The 17,606-nt window shown below is 41.0% G+C and overlaps 1 non-coding gene across 1 annotated transcript; it reads right to left on the bottom strand.

Moving 5' to 3' along the window:
* Positions 1-14,946: 14,946 nt before the first annotated feature.
* On the bottom strand, positions 14,947-15,052 carry LOC125493054 (small nucleolar RNA R71). Its single transcript, XR_007269435.1, has one exon. It is a non-coding gene; the product is annotated as a small nucleolar RNA R71 (small nucleolar RNA).
* Positions 15,053-17,606: the final 2,554 nt, after the last annotated feature.

Here is a 17,606-nt window from a genome sequence, read left to right as displayed (position 1 = left end):
TTGAAGCAAGAAGTAGAAAAAGCTCAAGCGAAGCCCCTTCAAGAAAGCAAGCCGCCCAAACTCTTGCCAAGCAAGAAAAGGAAATATCTGGCCATTAAAGAAGAGAAAAATTTATCTGACGAAGTGATGGCCATCATGAGCTTGGGACTAGAACGTCCAGCGCCAGTGGAGAACCCAGTTGAAATTTGCTTGAATCAAGAACGTCCAGAAAGGACGCTGAAAATCGGATCAGTTCTTGGTTCTCAGACCAAGGTCGAATTGGTCGCGCTGCTGAAGGAGTTTGATGATGTTTTCGCATATGCTGTTGAGGAGATGCCGGGGATTGATCCCGAAGTTGTTGTGCATAAGTTGAACATAGATCTGGGGTAGAAACCAGTCCGGCAGAAGAAAAGGCACTTAGGATTGCCTGGGAACCAAGCTGTTGATCAGGAGGTCCAAAAGCTTTTAAAGTCAAAGTTCATCCGGGAAACTTTTTATCCGGATTGGATTGCCAACGTAGTCATGGTCCCCAAGCCGAACGGCACGTGGAGGATTTGCATTGATTATACTGATTTGAACAAGGCTTGTCCAAAGGACAGTTTCCCTTTGCCTAAAATCGATCGGTTGGTTGACTCCACAGCGGGGACAGTTTCCCTAAGCTTTATAGACGCCTATTCAGGTTTCCACCAGATTCCTATGTGGCCTGAAGACTAGGATAAAACCTCGTTCATTACTGAGAAAGGTCTTTATGGCTGGCTAAGGTCCAAGATTAAAGAAATCCTGCGTCTAACGGGCCGTCTGGCCACCCTTGGACGATTTCTATCTAAGTCTGGTGATAAGTGTCATTATTTCTTCGCAACAATAAAGAATAATGCGAAATTTGAGTGGACGGAGAAAGCAGAAAAGGCTCTACAGCAAGTAAAAGCGCACCTTCGGCAATGGCCCGCCCGGCCGAAGGAGAAAGATTATATGTATACTTGGCTGTATCTCCATTCGCGATCAGTGCTGTTCTCTTAGCTGAACGGGAATCAGTACAAATACCCGTCTATCTTGTTAGCCATGTACTAAAAGATGCTGAGGGCAGGTACTCAACGGTAGAAAAGTTCGGCCTGGCACTGCTTATGGTCAGCCGGAAGCTAAGACCATATTCCCTTGCTCATAGTATCCTCGTCTATATTGATCAGCCTTTGAAGCAACTTTTGCATAAGATGGATGCCTCTGGACGAATGCTAAAGTGGGCTGTGGAGCTCAACATGTTTGACTTATCGTTTGAACCAAGAAAAGCGATCAAAGGGCAAGACTTGGCAGATATCATTGTAGAGCTTACCCGGCCTACAATAGAGTGCATCTAGGATCCAGCAGAAGGAAAGCGACATTAGACCCTTATGCTGGATGGGTCGCCCACTGCCAATGGTTGTGGAGCTGGGATTATCTTTCAGTCATCAGAGGGAGACAAGTTTGAATATACCATGAAATTTCAGTTCTAGGCTTCGAACAATGAAGCTGAGTATGAAGCTTTCTTAGTCGACATCAAAATGTGCAAAGCGGCCGGAGCCCTGGAAATTGAAGCAAAGACGGATTCTTTGCTGGTAGTTAGTCAAGTCAATGGAGATTTTGAATGCAAAGAAGCATCCATGATTAAATATATGAATTTAATTAAGGAAGAAATAAAGACATTGAAGCGATTTGTTCTCGACCAAGTCCCAAGGTCGAAAAATATCAAGCCGACGCTCTCTCAAAATTAGCAAGTTCGATCGAAGGGGATGAGCCGAGGACTGTGTTTTGGGAGATAAAGTCGTCTAAGAGCATTGATCAGAAGGAGGTTCTGTTCCTCAGCCGAGAAAACGTCTGGATGAGCCCCATCATAGAATACAAGAAAACAGGACGACTGCCCACTGATCCTTTGGAAAATAAGTCTGTAAAGGCCTGGGACAAGTGGTTTGAGCTGTGGGATGGGACTCTCTACAAAAAGTCTTTTAATCGGTCACTCCTCAAGTGTATTTCTCGGGAAGGCGGCTTAGAGGTCCTAAAAGAGCTGCATGAAGGAGCCTGTGCTTCCCACATTGGGGGAAGGGCATTAGGAGAAAAGGCCTTAAGGACTGGTTACTATTGGCCTACATTAAGGGAGGACGCTTTGTTGTATGCAAAGAAGTGTGATAGTTGCCAAAGGCATGGCAACATTTATCAGAAGCCGTCTAACTATCTGACTCCAGTTCTCTTTCCCCTCCCCTTTGCCAAATGGGGAATGGATATTCTTGGGCCCTTTCCTGTAGTAGCCGGCCAGAAAAAATTTGTGATAGTAGCAGTAGACTACTTCACAAAATGGGTGGAAGCTGAAGCAATGAGAGGAATCACCACTAATGATGTGAAAGGATTCGTCTGGAAGAACCTCATCACAAGGTTTGGGATGGCTCAATCTATCGTTTTTGACAATGGACCACAGTTTGAGACACCCAAGCTCCGTGAATGGCTGGCCGATCAGGGTATTAAAGCTCACTTTGCTGCAGTTGTTCATGCTCAAGCAAATGGACAAGTTGAAGCCTTCAACAAGATCTTATCGGCAGGAATTAAGAAGAAGCCAGACAATGCAAAAGGATTGTGGGTAGAAGAGTTACAGTTGGTTCTCTGGTCGGTCAGAACAACGGCCAAGAACTCAACTGGAGAAACTCCATTTATGCTTGTCTATGGCTCAGAGGCCGTCCTCCCCATTGAAATTGAAGAGCCAACTCTGCGAGTTATGCTGTATTCAGAGGATGCCAATTGGGCTGCTCTCCGGACGGCCATAGATTAAGTTCCTGAAGTAAGGGGCAACGCTTTGTTGAGGATGCAACTCTATAAATTAAGAATGTCTCAAGAATTTAACAAGAGAGTGGCAAGGCGGCCACTGAAGAAGGGAGACCTCGTCCTAAGAAAAATGGAAGCAGTCGGCCGCGCCAAAGAAATGGGTAAGCTGACCCCCAATTGTGAAGGACCTTACAAGATTGTCCAAGAAGTTCAGAATGGTACCTTCTGTCTGGAGTATATGGACGGTCGTTCTGTTCCCAAGACGTGTTCCACGTCTGATACTTTGAAGAAATACTTTGTTTAAGATAGCTAAAAGCAGTGTAATCTTTTTGCTAGTACACGTTAATGAAAAAGTAGAAATGTATACATGTATCTTGGCTCCCAGCCAAGCAAAATTTATATAACACAAATCTACTTCCCTCCTATGACTGTCTCTTTGTTTGATATGTTTGCCTTATTTAGTTGTCCAAAGGCACATACCATCGGCCAAACCGACATACAAAGCAGAACAGCAAATAAAAGCATCTTCTATTAGGAGACCGGCGAAAATGTTAAAATCCTATAACGGATAGCACATGACGAAGGCCTACAATTAGTTAACTTAAAGAGTTAACATCTCCTAAACGAAGGCGGCTGGAATTAGGACGCTTTAGTAAAATTGTCCTACTTTCCACCCAAAGGCCATACCCTGAGATAACAACCTTAGTAAAGGAACAAGTTATTTCAAAATTTTAAACAAGGATGGACGAGTTGCCCTAACATAAAGTGTTAGGCTATCTAGCATCAGTGTATTATGGTCATTCTCTTTCTTGAATCAAAGAAAGGTCACTGAGACCTCTTCGTCCAAGAAGGGGGCATATATGGACTAAACATACGACTGCAGATAACCAAGTCCTTGTACAGGTTTTAACGAACCATGTCCAAGATTTAGATACCCAAGATTCAGGCCGGTAAGTTTTTTAACTTGGCATATCTGATAAATGAATTAAGTCTTCGGCCAATGAACGCTGATCGCATAGGCCGAACTATTTTCGTACTTAGCATTGTTTTTCTGAATAATTGGTTTTAGACGTCATAAGTATGAGATTCTGAGACAAAGATGTAAAAAAGAAACTCTTTTATAAATAATTAAAAGAGAAAATTACAACTTAGTCTAAAAATGCAATAAAAAAAAGGTCCTACAAGGCTAAGTACAAAAGGCCCATGACCAAGACTGAGGGAAGGGAAAACTAAGCCTCTGGGGACCAGTGTTATCTTCGTCCTGAGCTTCAGGGTCGGTTTCTTCTTCTCCTTCTTCGTCGTCCTAAGACTCCTGAAAGGTTGGACAGTGGCCTTATGAAGACTATCTTGGAAGTCCAGCCGACGGACGAATCTTGGGATATATATATATTATCCTCCTCGGCCAACATCTCAAACGCCTTCACAGCCCAGGATTTGGAAGTATTGATCACCTGGTTCAGGGCTTCCTTGGCCGTCTCGAAAGATGACTTAGCCTCTTCTGCTACGGCGTGGTTTTTGCCTTGAAGATAACAGTTTTCTCTTCGAAGCTCTGTCGCTGCCAGTAGGGCCGAGTTTCTCTTGTCCTTAAGAGAGCGTTCCAAAGTAGCCCTCTCGTCCAGAAGATCCGTCAGCTGGAGTAGGTAAGTTTGATTCAAGGCCTCGATTTCGGCGGATTGTTTTTCCCAGGCCTCCCTCGACTGACGGTGCAACACTTCCTGATCAGCCATTGAAAACTGAGCCAGGTCTGCTGCTTTGGTAACCTCCCGGACGAGCTGCTTGCTTTCCTTCCTAAGCAGTCTTGCCCAGTCCTCAGTAATCATGCTGCGAGCAAAGAGCTGAAATAGGAAAGACGAATATAAGTTAGGACGATTACAAAAGTGAGAATATATGCAAGTACAAAAATAAGGCGGCAAAAGAATAAGAGTATACCTCAGCAGTAAGTTGAGACATGTAGCCTGCATGTCCTGACGAATCTCCCCTCAAACTTTTGATGTAAGGTTCAGGGAAACATTTAAAAAGCTTCTGTTTGAGCTTCTCACGATCAGTCGAAGTCATTCTCGCAAAGGCGACCGACGATTCGTCGTCTGATATTGCGGGAGACCCATCAGGAGCTGGTTCAGCTGCCCCTTTTCCTTTATCTGTAGAGGAGACTTACCAATATTTCGGACGGGTATGACTACGGCTTGTTTGTTGGACGGACTCGTCGGCCGCCGGCCAACGCACAAAGTCCTAATAATGTTGGAATAATAAGACTCACCAGAAGTTCGAGAGGCTGATCTAAAAGCCGCCGACATTTATTTGGGACACGAGCTTGGCCACCGGCCCAGAGAAGGCCGTCCCATCTAAAGTCGCGTCCGGCTGGGTAGAAGTTTTCTTCGTCTCCTCCGTCTCATCCAAGGACGCAACCGCGTCCGGATGCTCGGAAGTGAGGGGGAGAGAAAGGTCAATAGGGCCGGCATAAGTAACCAGGGCCCTCTCCTCAGAAGAAGGAAGAACTTCCTCTGCTTTAGGAGGAATCTCGACCTTCGGCAGGGCCGGCCGAGAAGGCTTCTTCTTTTTGGCTGTAAAGCCTTTGGATTTTTTCGGGTGAGGAGCTTCCCCGGTCATGGCCGGTCTCTTCTTTGAAGCCGCCTTCTCCGCCAACGCCTTGGATGTTGGGGGCATTTTTCTGAAAAAGAAAACAAGTAAAAGTCTTAGCGGCCAGTAAAAGAAGGAAAACGGCCAAGAATATTTTGTCCCTAGTGGACAGAACTCTGTTAAAAGAGGAACCCGTCCTACAAAAGTTGAAAGCAAGATGAAGAGCATTCTCTGCAGAAGGAAGCCGGCCAATAAAAGTTGGACGACTTCCCTCCCAGACGAATACAGGTTTTGGCCGACTTCCTCTTTGGAGCAGGGTCCGTCTTAGCTATAACACCCGTCCAAGAGGACAGAATGTTCGCTCTTAGACGAACTTTGTGGGTTTAAGGAAGGCGGCCAAGATACCCCAGGACGATTTGCTCCTTAGAGAAAGGATTCGTCCAAACAAAAAAAAAACAAACAAAATATTACCAAGTATACCAGGGTATCCGTCCTCTTCTCAGAGCCGGTTTGGCTATACTCCTTCTAGAGGGAGTCTGCGAATTTGGACGAACTCATATCTCCTGTCCAAGATTTCTTGAGCTTTGCTCTGGCCCAATCTGTATAAGAAAAAGAGCGTAATCATATTAATGGTTGTCGTTGGACGAGAAACTTTACTTGTGAAAAATTGCAAGTTATACCTCTATCCTCGGCCCGCCGCAAGCCGGCGGCGACCAGGAAGTTATCACTGTAAAACATCTCTTTGAAGGGGATCCAATTGGACAGACCCTTAAAGGAAGAGTTATTGATGGAATACTCCGATACTCTGAAGTACTCCATCATTTCTTCTGCTGAAGTACTCTTCAGCTCTAAATAGGACGTTGTTCGTCCAGTATTTGTAGTAGCTCGGCTGAAGTACCGGAGCCGTCTGGCAACGACCTCATTAGGCGCCTGGACGAACAGAAATTCGGTATTCCAGGCGTGCATCTTGGACGTTTTGTCCCAAGACGTTAGGTAGTCCTGACGATTGCACACACTGAACCAGGCTCCGTCCACAGTGTGGGGGACCTTGGATACGTATGTATTTGAGAAAAGGCGGCCAAGAAACGGTCGACACCTTTTAGCTTGCAGACGGCTAAAAAGGTTAGGATATTCTGCCAAGAATTTGGGACAAGTTGGTTGTGTCCTATGTTATAGTAATGTAGAAGGCGGCTGATGAAGGGATGCAAGGGAAAGCGCAACCCGGCATTCAGGGCCAGCCGATAAACAGCGAAATGGCCAAGAGGAGCACTAAGTATAGTGTCCTCTCGGCCAGGAAGGACAAAACGGTAACCCGGCATGGGCATGGGCGTAGAGAAGTGTTTGAGGTCAGAGCCTACCCGTCCTAGCCAACTGTTGTCGGCCAGAATGAACCTAGGTCGGATAAAGGGCCCAACCGGCGCCTTATTTCTGAAGAAGTGGGGGACGACTCCTCAGAGTCACTAGCCGGACTGGAGGAGGCTTCCACCTCATTGACCTCGTCTGTGGCTGTCTCTTGCCTGGACGGGCTGGGTTCTGGAGACCCCCTAATAAGAGTTTCTTCCTGGACGCTTCCAGGAGAAGGAATTTGGTTTGCTGGCCGGGCGCTTTGGACCTCACGCTCCCTGTCAGCGGGAATTCGTCCGGTTGATGCCTCCATCTATGAGCTGGAGGCCGAAAGGTTTACCCCTCGTCTGATGCGAGCTGTTTGCTTGACGCGCGCCAGGTTACCCTGGGTCGTCTGACTTTGCCGTCCATGTCCAAAATAAAAGAATGCATGGCCGGCCGAGATAGGCCCAACTCTAGAATATACCGAAGAAAAATGGCTCTCTATTCTTGGGTCAGAACCAACCCTTGAGCGGTCGAGGATATTCGTTGAAGAAGACGCGTCCGTTTTTCTTAAAAATGCGTGAAAATAAAAGGAAAGTAAAATAGAGAAAGGAATACCTGTTGAAAGTGCTTGGACGAACGTTAAGGACGAGCTGGATGAAACTTCGGACGAATTTGAAAGCACTTATCAAGAACTTGGACGAAGGAATTTTCTCTCTCTAAAAGCTCAGTATAAATGGGCAGTGTCTCTCTCTCTAGAAAATTTCTAAAAGAACGTGAAAATGATTCCAGAAACGACAAAGGGTTATACTTATAGAGGGGTCACAGTGACCCCCTCATCCGATAAAAATAACCGTTGCATACCAAATGTCCTTGAGGGTTGACCTGATAAGACCGGCTAAATGGCGCCCCTTTTTCGAAAAAAGAAGGGCAGTTCTGGTCGGCGGAAAGAGGAAATCAACCGTCTTAGCGCCCAAATGGTAACTTCCTCTTTTAAGGGGCAAATGTTGTAGCCTAAAAATCAACGGCTAAAAGGATGACAAGTGGCTCCATCTCAACCTTACATGTGGCGCTCGCTTATGTTGGTAAATTACATGGATCTTCAGTTTGTATGGGTTGAAGTACACTTTGCTGAGGAGAAGGTGTACTAAAACCCCTCTTATGGCCCAAAATTGTACTTAGGCCCAGCGAAAGCAACACGTAACTCTGTGAAAAGGTGAGGTGTACTAACCAATCAGCACCTGCCACATGTCCCAGCATTATTGCTTAGCCAATCAGATGTCCCCAAATTAGGGTGACATCAAGGTACAGCAGTCATTTCAAACAGTATAAATAGTCCTTGAAATCAGGGGAAAGGTACGTTTTTCAGAGCATAGTACCATTATTCTACCATAAATTCTCTCTCTCTCTAGTTTCTCTCACTAAAAGTTCCTTCATATCCCTAATACCTGACTTAAGCTTCGGAGGGGGAAATACCACCCAAACCTCCAGGATGGGTCCCTTTTTTACAGGTTTCAAGGCAGAGCTCAGGTCCGGTATTCAAGTTCAGGCGTTGTTACTTAAGTCTCCAAATTGAGAACCTACTATAGGGGATTGTAGTATTAGTTTACGAGTTTAACGCTACGTAACATCAACTATACTCAAATTTCAACATATATACAACTTTTCATCCATAAAAGTCATAAAACTCTTCTAACAATGTAAATAAATACCAAAATAACATAGATACAAAAATCTACAGAAATAATAACTTGAAACAATATGTGATTTTTGGGTCATAATAATGAGAACGACTCAACAAAACAAAAAAAAAATCAAACACATTTACATTGACAAATATTTCCGATGATAATTTACAACCTGAAATCACAATCCAACTGACGGATAAAATGAATCTCATTTTTCGGTCATATCACAAGAACAGTCGAAGAAACAAAAAAAGCAAACGAAAATGGAAGTGAAAAAATAGAAAGAAAAATGGAAGCCAAAAAAATCAAAAAAACCTACACCCAAAACAAGATCCAAAACTAAATCCTAAATAAAATAGAAAAACTCCTGTAAAAAAAGATAAACGAAAAAAAAACAACCCCAAAAAACAAATCTAAAAATTAAATCCCATAAAAACTCAAACAAACCCAATTTCTTATGTGCCGCTAATGGGGGGCGTTTTGCAGATGGTGGGCGTTTCACTGATGGAGGGAATTCGTCGGTGTTGCGATTCGTCGATGGTGGCTTGAATTCGTCTGTGGGATCGAGAAGATTCGTCGGAAGTGAATTGAATTCGTCGGAGGTGAATTGAATTTGTCGGAGGTGAATTGAATTCGTCGGTGGTGGATAGTGGGATCAAAGAAGACTCATTGGTGGTGAAGTAGACTCGTTGGTGGTGAGAGGATGAGAGAAGGAAGTAGAAACTCGTGGGTTAGAGGATTAGAGAGAGGGAAGAATGATAGAAGAAAGGAAAGGGTTTTGTGGGTGAGAGGATGAGAGAGAGGGAAGATGGGTAGAAATATAGATCGAAAGGGGCCAATAAATTGCATCATATTTTTTAAAAAACCGCAGATTTTTTTGAGTGATTAGGGTTTAATTTGGGCGTGTTTAATGCCAACTTTCCCTCCCATTTTTTGGTTGCTTTTTGGATGCGGTTTTACAAAAACCGCATCCGTTACTAAGTGACATATAAGGTTTTTTCCACTAGTGCATCTTCATCAAACCCAGTTTCACTAATGTTAATGCTCTTGCCCTTGGTCTAAGCTAGCCTATTCAATATCTTCAACTCCTCATCATATGATAAGTGCTTCTTTTTTTTCCTCCCTCACCCCATTTGTACCATTAACTACCTCAACATCATCTTCATCGGTTCCTTCTGTCTCATAGTCTACGTCTGCTTGGGTTACATTTGTTGAAGGAATAGGGTTCTCTACTTAAGTCAGTAGGTCAAGAAAGGAATTAGTTTGGCTATTGAGGTTAACTTGAGCTTAGGTCTGGCTGCCTACATGAATATGGTCTTCTATATCATAGTCATGGTCAATGTAGATATGAATCACTTTGTAGGTCATAAGTAATGATAGGAATGGGTCAAATGTACTTTTATCATAACCAAGAAACCTTATACCATTGTTGAAGTCCTTCCTAGGGTCTGCGTAATGAAGTTTCATTATGTTCTTATGACCTAACCTGCTAATCAAGTCTTTCAAGTAAGACATACTCATACAATCAGGTATGTCCTCAAACACACTAAAATCCCCCCATTGTACACCATACCACATTCAAATGTCCATTTTCCACCATGATGCACAATCAAACATGGATTAAGTGCAACTTTTGCAACAATATAAGAGCAAACAAAAAAAATGAACTAAATGAGAATATGTGTACCAAAATCAGTCATTTTCATTCATTTCATCATCAATATAGTTGGCTCATCATGTAACACTATCAACCAACCAAGCAGAGCCAACTTTGTATAATCAAAACAATCATGTCATAGCAGTGACAAATGTCAAAAACAAAAACCTAACTTTTTACATATGGCTATGACAACCATCCTAATACAATTAAAAAAAAGCTTAACAATAGGCAGCTACCAACCCAAAAAACTACATCTGCCTACCCACAACCTCCCCCATACACAACCTACAAAACCATAGTCCTCCTTGAAGAGTCAGGGGAAGCCATCGAAATACACAGTCATGTCTTTGGAGAGCCTAGCCATCAGGTCCACCCCATTGTTATAAATTATATCCTTGAGGGTCCACACCTTAAAATCATTATTATCAGTTCCAAAGTAAGGCTGTCGCAATGAAAGCTACCTCAACATTCATTTGAGCTTCCCAATCCAGCTTTGAGAATATGTGGAAGCAAAGGGTGTTTTGCTCACGGCAGAAGGGGGTGTGCAGCAGCTAGGGTAGTCAATCCTATGCAAAATTTAAAAAACTCAAATGGTTTAAAAAAATTCGACTTTAACAAATCCTATTTTCTGTAGGTGATTGATGCGATATTTTCTCCCCCATTTCTTCCAATTTGTTTATATGTATTCATCAGCTGTAATTCTGATTTTGAGCCACTCCATGATCCCAGTACAAATCGATCTCCTGAAATCACACTAAAAGATAGATGAGTGCAATCATCCTTCCCACTTTGACATAACATACATTTGACATCAACACATAACCCTACAACAGCTAGTCTTCTCTGGTTCTCACTCTTCCCAAGGCAACTATCCAAGCTATAAGAGTGTTTGGGAACATTGAAAGTTGACCAAACCCAATTATGCCATTGAACAAATTCAAACTGTCCATTTAGCCAATTGTAGCCTACTTTGGAAGTATATTTCTTGCTTCCATGAAGCCAGTTGTTTTCAGCATTATATCCTTCTTTAACAATTTCCTTCACTCTACAGATGTTCCTCCATCCCCAGCTGGCATTGGCATGACAAGTGTAGCCCCACCAGTTAGCATCTTGAATGTAGATAGTATGCACCCATTTTATCCAAAGCAAATCATCCTTTTGTGCAACTTGCCATGCATACTTACCCATGGCAGCAATATTCCAAGTCCAACTGTCTCTGATTCCTAGACCTCCATTCTTTTTAGGAATATAAACTCTACTTTAGGCCACTCATTATCAAATTATTAGGAAGAATGAAAATTTGAGCCCAAAAAGTATGCAAACTAATCCAGACAACATTGATTAGTGTTACTTTTTGTAGCATATAACAGATCCTTTTAATATTTTATCCATAATAACATCGAAGTCAACTTTGCACAATTTCCTTGCTCTGATTGGCATTCCCAAGTATCTAAAAAGAAACTCTCCTCTCTTGAAACCACTGGCTTGCAAAATTCTACCTGCAACTTCATCCTTTACATTGCCAAAGTTGACTGCAGTCTTCTCTTTGCTGGCATGTAGCCGAGACACCTCAGGTTAGAAAGCAATCAGAGCTCTTTTCATCAAGATTGCAGATTTCACCTCTCTCTTGCAAAATAACATCAAGTCATCAGCAAAGATCAGATGACTAACTCTCAAAGGGGCACATCTGTGGTGAAAAGTAAACTGCTCCTTTTTACTCATCACTATCATTAATCTTGAAAAATATTCCATTAAAAGGAAAAACAGAAGAGGTGACATTGAATCCCCTTGTCTAATGCCCGTCTTGCCCTTGAAAAAACCACACATACTTGTCATTGATACTCAAGGTGAAAGATGGAGTGATCAGACAAAGCATCACCCACTCAATGAATTTTGTAGGAAATTTTAAATTCACCAGCAAGTCCTTAATAAAGCCCTAGTGTAAGGAATCATAAGCTTTCCTTAAGTCCACTTTCATAGTAAATCTAGCAGGGCCAGTTTTTCTTTTGTAATGCTTCATAATATCTTGACATAGGAAGATATTGTGAAGTATAACATTATTTTTTACAAATGCACTCAGAACTTGATTAACCAGGCTATGTATGACCTCAGCTAATCTCTTGCAAATCATTTTAGAAATGATTTTATACATTACATTACAACAAGCAATGGGCCTAAACTATGTAACATCCATATGTTGATCACATTAATTTAGGGATCAGGCACAATGTAGTAGCATCAACTTCTTTCAATAGCTTACCACTTTGAAAGAAGTCCAAAACGGCAGTTGTGATGTCAGGGCCTATACAACTCCAGGTTTCCTTGAAGAATCCACTAGTGTATCCATCAGGGGCAGGAGCTTTAGTCTCCTCAATTGTCAAATAATGCTTCCTTTACATCATCACAAGTAAAGTCTTTGTTAAGCCTTTGGCTCTGACTTGGAATCACAATCCTACCTTCTCTAATAATGGTCTTGCTCACCTTCTTCTGAATGTGTTCTTGCTGCCCCAACAGCTTATCATAATACTGTAGAAATGGATCTTCAAAGCTGCTCTAGTCTTCAGTCCATACACCATTCGTATCCTTCAATCTACAAATATGGTTATGGGTATTTCTCTTTTTTAAGCAGGCATGAAAATAGGCAGTATTAGCATCTCCACCTTTTATCCACTCTCCTTTCACCTTTTGCTAAAGAAAGCTAATTCTAGCTTTGTTCAACATTGCATATTGTTCACTAGCCTCCTTTTCTTGTCTCTGTAACTCATGATTACCAGTATTTCTATGCACTTCCTCTTGGATGTCTAACATCTGCTTTTTTACAACATCAGCTGGATTCAATATCTGAAAAATGCTCTTCGTTAAGGAGCTTCTGATAAGTCGGTTTTTAGTTGCATATAAGTCTCATTTTCATGAAGATTTTAGTGCATATTAGGTCTAATTGCATGATTTGGGCATTCTTTTGAACCATTGTGTTATTTCGAGATACTTTCGGATCTTTCGTGTGATTTTCAGGTTATTGAAGCCGATTGTAACTAAGAGAAGCTAATATGCTTCGTAGATGGTCTAGATGGTGGTTTCCGGATGGGAGAAGATGAGTTTGAGTGCTTTTGGAGTGGAAGGAATGACGATATCAAAGATTACTCTCTTTGCGGGAACAAGCAGAACTTTGCTTGCCCACGCACCATGGCGCATGCCCAAGCGAGATCTCGCTTCCCGTGCATAATTGTAACAAAACCATCAAAAACCTTATGTTTTGCGTGCACGTCCAAGCAGAATTTTGATTGCCCGTGCACAGTCTTGCACGCCCGTACAACTTCTCGCTCGATCGGGCACGCTGTTGACCAACTTTATTCGCGACTTTTGATCATTTCTTTTTTTCAATTTAAGGAGGCATTATTAGGTTTTGTAAAACATACTTTTTGGTACTTTTTCATTATGAGAGAAGAGAGTATTACTTTTTAGAGAGCTTTTGAGGGAAAGACTCCATTATTGAACCTTGAATTCTACAAGTTGATCCGTTCAAGTAAAGATTAAGTTTTTCTAATCTCTTTTTTTCCTTTATTATTATTATGTCTTTCAATTTATTTATTATTTGCTTTGTTATTTCAATTATGAGTGAGTAGTTTTATAATCTAGGGTTAAGTTGAACCCTAGCATTGATTAATACATGAATCCCTCCCATAATCCCAATTTGATGTGATTAATTGTTCTCGCTTGATTGAATTGTTCTTATTTTCATTGTCATACTAGGGATAGATGATTTTGAATTGATTCCTTATGTCTTATTTTCAATGGGAATTGAATTTAGATGGCTTTGTTGATTCAATCAAGAGTATGAATATCTCTATAGGAATAAGTAGATAGGATTAATAGGAATTTATTTATGATGCCATGTTTAATGTCTCTTTCTTGCATGATTCTATGGGAATATGATTGATTGCTTGTTTAGAGTAGCCATTAGTACTTGGGAGAGATCTTTGGTAGTTATAGAGTGCATTACTCCTTTTGAATCATTGATTATGTTTATTAAGATGGGAATTATTCATGTATTATTCGTGCTAGTGGGGATACTTAATTCTAGATGTTTTTATTGATTGATTTTATCTCCTGTGCTATCGTTAGTTGTTATAGTCTAGTGTTAGAATTAGTTCAACGCCTTTTTCCCATTGTTTGTCACTTGTTTAGTTAAATTGGGTCAAGATTTCTAGTGTTTGATACTGCTTGTTCCTGTGGATTCGACCTTGACTTACCCTACTACATAGTTAGGAGGACTAGTTAGGATATTATTTTTGTTAGGTGCACGACACGCCTTTTAAATTTTGGCGCCTTTGCCGAGGACTAACGATATTAGATTAGTTTATCTTTGATTTATTTAGCTAAACTTATTTTTGTTCGATCATTGTTACTCTATTTGTTGTTTGATCTCTTTTTTTCAGTCTTTTTGTTGCGTGCGCACTCGGGTTCACAAGATCTAATTACTCTTGATCGCGAGATCAAAGTTACAGCAAGGAGATTAGGAGGTCAAAGAAGAAAACAACAACAAGAATCAATAATGGGAGACGAAGCACCACCAAAGTCTCTAAGGGAATATGCTATGCGCGATGAGACCACCAGCATCATTATGATACCAACAACAACTGCTACACATTTCGAGCTCAAGCCACAGTTCATCCAGTTCATCTCACACGACTCATATGCGAGAACATCCAAAGAGAGCCCTACTGATCATTTGGTTAACTTCTTAGAAAAGTGCAATACTTTGAAATTAACAAATGTTTCTGATGATTTGATTTGATATTGTGCTTTTCCTTTTTCTCTCAGGGGACGAAGCAAAAGAATGGTTTAAAGAAGAAGAAGTGACGAAGATTGCCACATGGCCAAAACTGAAAAAAGGCCTTTCTTTACAAGTTTCTCCCTCCTATGAGAACTTCCAAGTTCAGAAATGAGATATCTGGTTTTAAACAACATGAATTGGAGTCTCTCTATGAAGCATGGCAGAGATACAAGGCTTTGCAAAGGCAGTGTCCACACATGGCATTCCTGAGTGGATGTTGATTTAGACATTTTACAATGGTCTGAAGCATGAAGTTCAAAGATCTATTGATGTCGCATCTGGCGGTACTTTCATGTCCAAAACTCCAGAAGTTGCGAAGACATTGTTGGATGATATGGCTGCCAACAATTACTTGAATGACTGGAGTGTGTCTCGTGGTGCCCCTAAAAATGGAGGTAAGTACGAGGTTGCTGCTATTGCTACTTTAACTAACACTGTGCAAGTTTTGGCAACTAAAGTTGATCAATTGAGTAGCGGATTAATAGCACACAACAAGAATTCGCCTTTTTAGCATCTAAATTTAGCGTCTAATAGTATAAGTGGACGGTAAATTCAAAATTAGCGTCTGATATATGACAGACGTAGATTAGCGTCCGCTTTCTTGGTTTATAAAATCCGTTCTTATAAACAGACGCTAATTAGCGTCCGTTTACAAAAACGGACACTAATTAGCATCTGCTAAGTAAATTAGGGTCCGTTGGCAGACGCTAATTTATTGGTCTTACCAAAATTAATCGACCAAATCGTCTGTCCATAACTCCATACCGCCGCTTGTCATACTTAAAATCCTCTTTCACTGAAATCTCTCTCACCTCAATTCTTTCCTCTATCTAACTCTTCATCTCCCTCAAACTATTAATTTTCCTCAGAAAAATTGTGGTTTTCGTTATTTCTCTCGTTTAAATCTGGTATTTTTGTTCAGTTGGTTGTGGTTAGGGTTTTGTTCAGTTGGTTGCATCGTCGCCGCTTCTGTCTCTGAGCATCATCGCCGTCTTCAAGCATCACCGCCGCTTCTTTATCAGGTATATTTTATTTTATTTTTAATTGTCGTTTAAATTTTCATTTTTGGATTTTCAGTTTTTGAATTCTCAGTTTTTGGATTTTCATTTTTCAATTTTCGTTTATGAATTTTCGTTTTTGGATTTTCGTTTTTCAATTTTCATTTTTTTAATTTTCGCTTTTTAAATTTTCAGTTTCTTAATTTTCGTTTTTTGAACTTTCATTTTTGGTTTAAAATTTTCAGCTTTAAAATTATCCTTTTTACATTTTTAGTTTTTGAATTTTGTTTTCAATTTTCGTTTTTGGATCTTCGTTTTTGCTATTGTTTTGGTTTGGGTGGGTCTGTTCGTAGGGTTGTTTGGGAGGGTGGTGCTTTCCGACTCGTGTGGGGGTTCGGGTGGGTGGGGTTAGGGTTTCGCATTTTGGGTTTGGTTTGGGGGTTTTCGAGGGTGGTGGGTCTGGGGTCTTGGGTTAGGGTTTCAGATGGGTTTTTGGGTGGGTTGGGGTCTTGGGATAGGGTTTCACCAAGAAAGCATTAACTGCAGGCTCTTTAATACCAAATGAAAGTATGATAGAATACACTTCATATTCTCTATCAATAAAATCTCACTTTGGCTACTGAAAGTCACCATAGATTTGCTTTCCTTGGAATATTTAGTTTGCTTGCCTATAATGATGAGAAAATGTAAACAACAAAGTTGAGATTTCAGCAACTTTGTGGCTTACCTGTATAAAGTAAGGCTCAAGTTATTGTTTGTGATTTCAGTGTTGTATAAGGCGCATGGTTCACACCATTATGTGCACTTGTATAAGCTTGTAACATGTAAGTGTAGATATTGCACTTGAAAATGGTGGAAAAGCAATGAAAATATATTGAACTTGAATATTACATTTTGAAGTTTCAGTTTTCTGGTTGTTAGGGTAAAACATGACTCATGGGTGGTTTTGTTTTAATAATTATGTACAAATTATTCTTTCCTGTGTTACAACTGGTCGAAACTTGTATGAGATATCGAGACGTCTATGTTTACGTCAAGGCTACATTAGATGTTGTTATGAATAAATTTACATCATTGAGGTAGATTTACTTCTATTCATTCTATGTTTCACTATATCTGGAACTGGACTTTTACTTGATGTGCATCTTATGACAATAAAACTTCACAGTGAGTTTAATGTAATGCCATGTTTGTAGATACTTTAAGGGGCCAGAACTTCTTGTTGATTTACAAGACTATGACTATTCTTTGGACATGTGGAGCCTTAGTTGCATGTTTGCTGGGATGGTGAGTTGCAGCTCTTATTTCTTCAAATTGTATGATACATTGGCATTACTCGTAACTCATGATGGCTTTTTTGTTGTTTTAGATTTTGGAAAGAGCCATTCTTCTATGGTCATGACAACCATGATCAGCTTGTAAAAATTGCTAAGGTATGCTTGAGATGTTACAGAATACCAACTTTATAGTTCATATGGTTCATGATGTTGATAGTTTCTCTTTGACCATTTACATTGTTTTTTATATAAGATGCATTTCCTGTATATATATGAAGTTCCTATACACTAGGGGAAAAAAAGGAAGGGCTGCGGAGGAAGGGTTGCGCTATTCTAAAAGCGCAGCCCTACTAGTGAAGGGCTGCGCTTTTGTACAAAAGCGCAGCCCTACACAACAGAAGGGTTGTGCTTTTTTATAAAAGCGCAGCCCTTCACTCAGTAGGGCTGCGCTTTTAGAAAAAGCGCAGCCCTTCTTACTTCAGA

Source organism: Beta vulgaris, chromosome 8 (assembly GCF_026745355.1).
Source record: "Beta vulgaris subsp. vulgaris cultivar EL10 chromosome 8, EL10.2, whole genome shotgun sequence".
Lineage (NCBI taxonomy): Eukaryota > Viridiplantae > Streptophyta > Magnoliopsida > Caryophyllales > Amaranthaceae > Beta > Beta vulgaris.
This window is presented reverse-complemented; position numbering and strand designations above follow the sequence as displayed.